This window comes from Rhagoletis pomonella, unplaced genomic scaffold (assembly GCF_013731165.1).
Source record: "Rhagoletis pomonella isolate Grant_MI unplaced genomic scaffold, Rhpom_1.0 Rhpom_scaffold_05328, whole genome shotgun sequence".
Taxonomy (NCBI): Eukaryota; Metazoa; Arthropoda; class Insecta; order Diptera; family Tephritidae; genus Rhagoletis; species Rhagoletis pomonella.
The window spans coordinates 6,394-10,264 of record NW_023463870.1 but is presented as its reverse complement, the minus strand read 5'-3'; positions in this window follow the sequence as shown (position 1 = coordinate 10,264).

Sequence of the window (3,871 nt, the reverse complement as noted above, 5' to 3'; positions counted from 1 at the left end):
TTGAGGATGGTCAGGCCAATGCGGGCTGCCATTTCAAGGACCAGTCTTCCCCTGATGTTTGTTTAGGGCATACCCCATTCCACGCCTCTTGCGTTGAAATCTCCAGCAACAATTATGTGGCCGGCTATATCGCGCAATTCTTCTTCAAGGTCTTCGAGCTTTTCCCTGAAGACAAGGACTTTGTCGCTGCTCTCTGCGCGATGGTTGGAGTTAGCGATCCATATCGCGGCCGAGCCTGATTGGTCAACATGCCAGGTTTCTGATGTATTGTGGAACGATTTTCCGTCATCCCTTGTCAAATTTGGTTTGGAGACAAACCGGTTTCGGCGTTGTGCTATCTTCAGTGTCATTTTTCGTTCCCAAAAAGATGCCAGGTTTCCTTTGTTCTATAGGATTCACTGATGATGACAGCGTCTGCTCTTTATTCGAGAACCAATTGGTCCAGCAGGTCATCAGCTACCCTACTCCTGTTCATATTGCCTTGGGTAAATTTAATTATATTCTCCCAAGCTTTGTCTTAGCCTCAGCGAGGGCATCCCTGAAGGCCTTGCACGCTCCCGACCCGGGCAGGTGATTGGCATTTTTCTGTTCATCTCCTGCCGAGCACAGGTAACAGCTTGGGCTTTCTTTACATGCAGAGGCTATGTGGCCCTGCTGACCACATTTCCAGCATGAACTGCTTCTGTCTGGGCCTTTGAATGCCGCCTTTTTGTGGCCATATCCCAGACAGCGGATACACCTTTGGACATCCGCGCGCTCTCAGACACGGCAGATAATCCAACCTACTCGCAGCTTCCCCTTTTCAATAAGAGTCCGGCCTGGCAGTTCGTCGATTTCCACCACGGCCATTCTTTGTTCTCGCGAGTTTACAGCGAGGAGAGAGATGCGAAGTTGGCCATTCATCTTGTCTCCAAATTCCCTACGTATAGCGTTCTCCACTTCTGGGGCCGTGGTTAGGCAGTCCATGCCCAGAACTTCTAGGCGTAAACGTCTAGTGAGAATACGGGCGTCTCCAAGCTGGCCAATGGCAGTGCACACATTTTTCTTAAATGCTGAGTGGTCGCCACAGCGCTCCATTTCGATAAGCACGCCGCCTTCGCGGGTTTTCCGAACAGATCGAATTACGTTCTCCGTCTTCTCAGGTTGGAGCTTACCACATATCGTTCCCAGCACCTCTGCATACGTTTTGCCTTCAGCTGGCTTAATGATTAGTTTGGCGAGACTTCTTTTTTCTCACCCTCTTCTTTTTTTGCGGCTGGTCGCCTCGCCCTTATTGACCAAGGGCTCACCTGGCGCTCGCCCTGGCTTGGGCTTTCTACGTTTTCCAACCATTTTCCATTGGTTATCTGGTACCGTTTTCTGCGCATTATTGCTATTATTATTATTAGCATTATTATTATAATTTTCATTATTAATAATAATATTATTACTACTATTATTATTATAATTAGTATTTTTTTCTTTTCCGGCTCGCCTGTAGGGGAGTCGGATCGAGTTCGACCTCTCTTTTGCGGGCCAGGGCCAGTTTTCCGCAGCTCGGAAAGGGTAGAACCCTTCCGGCGGTGCTCTCGGATGTAGCTTAGTATATTTAAGCTCTTCTCGATTTGGGTCATACCCGTTTTTATGTCCATAGACACATTTTTCTGCTTGTAGACAGCAATCTGCATCTTCTTCAAGACGAGCCGAATCTGGGCCAACTGCTCATCTTCAATGCCTTCGCAAGTTCCCAAGCTTGCGGTGACATGCTTGTCACTGTTTGCAGCAGCTGGTATTTGAAGACGACTATCCCGGCTGCCGGGAGTTGTCGTTTGGCAAGGTGTAGCCTTCTGCGCCACGTCGGCGGCTTTCTCCGTGCTCGTGGTGCCGGCATTTGCATGCAGAGGAGTTTGTTGCGGGGATCGCACAACTCTACTGCTCTTCCTGAATGCGCTGCATTCTTCCTCCAGAACATCAACGTCGGTTTCGTTTGCTTGTTTTAATTTTAATTTATTCCTTTAAAATCGATTTGGTCTCCGCTTCAAGCCGCTATCTCCACACGTAGCACAGTCCGAGTAGTAAGTGTCCCGAAGTTCCCTTCTCTCAAAGGAGCAGGCCATCGCGAGAGTTGTCACAAGTCCTTATGGGATATTGTGTTCAGAGCCAAGACAGCGCAAAACCAGGAGTAAATCTCAACTGGACCTGTGCGGCCAACTAAATGGTGACGTGCATTGAACGTAGTTGAAGACCTGCCAGGTTTTTAACGAGACGGAGGCGATTGCAGCATTAGCCCACCAGCCATTTCTGTGAGGTGTCCCCCTCACATACTAAAGTGGCGGAATACTGCTCTCGCCAGCCCAATATCCAAATAATCACATGAGGAACATCTCTTTGAACGGGGTCGCCATCAACGTCGCCACCGAAGTTAAGTACCTGGGACTAACACTAGATTCTAAACTTCTGTGGAAGGCACATTTTGACGCGGTCACTTCTAAAGCTACGAGGGCACTAATGGTATGCAAACGTCTGGCAGGGAAGACCTGGGGCTGTAGTCCCACGATCCTGAGATGGATGTATACCATGATAGTTAGACCAATAGTCACCTCACCTCACTACGGTGAGGCAATCCCTCACCAAGCTTCAACGTCTGGCATGTGTATGCATCACGGGGGCAATGCGCACATGTCCGACGGCAGCGATGGAGGTGATTCTTGAGCTCGAGCCGCTGCACATTACCATAGAACAGGTTGCAAAGCGAACTCTACTAAATTTCGCGAAAGAGGGCTTCGGCAGGGGCAAAACCCTATCATTAAGGAACAGAGATAAGCTGGCGGAGCAAAACGACATCCAATTAACTTGGGTACCAGGTCACATAGGAGTTGCGGGCAACGAGGAAGCGTACCGACTTGCTAGAATAGCGGCCGACTCGTCGCCTATAGGGCCTGAGCCCTTCATAGCGATTGGACCTAGCACAATCAAGGAAGAGCTCAGGAAAGAAAGGAACATGCTAAGGAATCAACATTGGCGTAACACTACAGGTCTACGTCAAGCAAAACACCTACTAGGAGGTTACAACCTTACGAGGTACAGGGCAATTATTAATCTCTCCAAAGGAAAGTTAAGGATAACAGGTTTTCTGACGGGTCACTGTAGACTGAGGGGCCACTTACACAAGCTAGGGATCTGGTCAAACGACCTATGTTGTTTCTGCGATGTGACTGAGGAGACTCCTGTGCACCTGCTTAGCGAATGCGAGGCGGTCGCGAGAAGACGGGAGAGGTACCTGGGCCAATACTGGCCAAGTGGCGAATCAATACAATCGCTAATCCCTGGGGATCTAAAATTTTTGGGCTCTAGGATTAGATGAGGTACTGTAAACAGTTGCCGCTCTTGGTCTGGGACTGCTTATTGGTTATTCGCAGCTAACCTTCTACCTATCTACTACTAATAGATTGGCGCTTACACATATCGCACACCTAGATCTAAAGTGGTACAACTCAAAGTTCTCATTTCTAGTTCATAGGATCAATTTTTGCTCGCGAGCAACGCCAGCGCCGCAGTTCGTATACGTATGCAGAAGTACAAGTTAAATCACGCTCGACTCGTAATTTTAGCACACGCTTGCCACATTTTGCGTAGGAAATTTACAAACAATACCCAAAGCAAAAAGTGGTGTGTTCTTAGATTGTTGTTTGCGTGCCTTTGCTACGATGCAAACACAAAATAGTGCGACTCTATGTAAGAACTACAGTTTATAGTTCACAGAACTTTCAACAAGCCACAATGTCCATTTTGCTGTTATTCCCACGTATTTTTAATATAAGCCAACTGTATTTTTCATGCCGTGTGCATTTAAAAAAATATAAAAGGGGCTGCTTGCTGACCAACGTTCGCC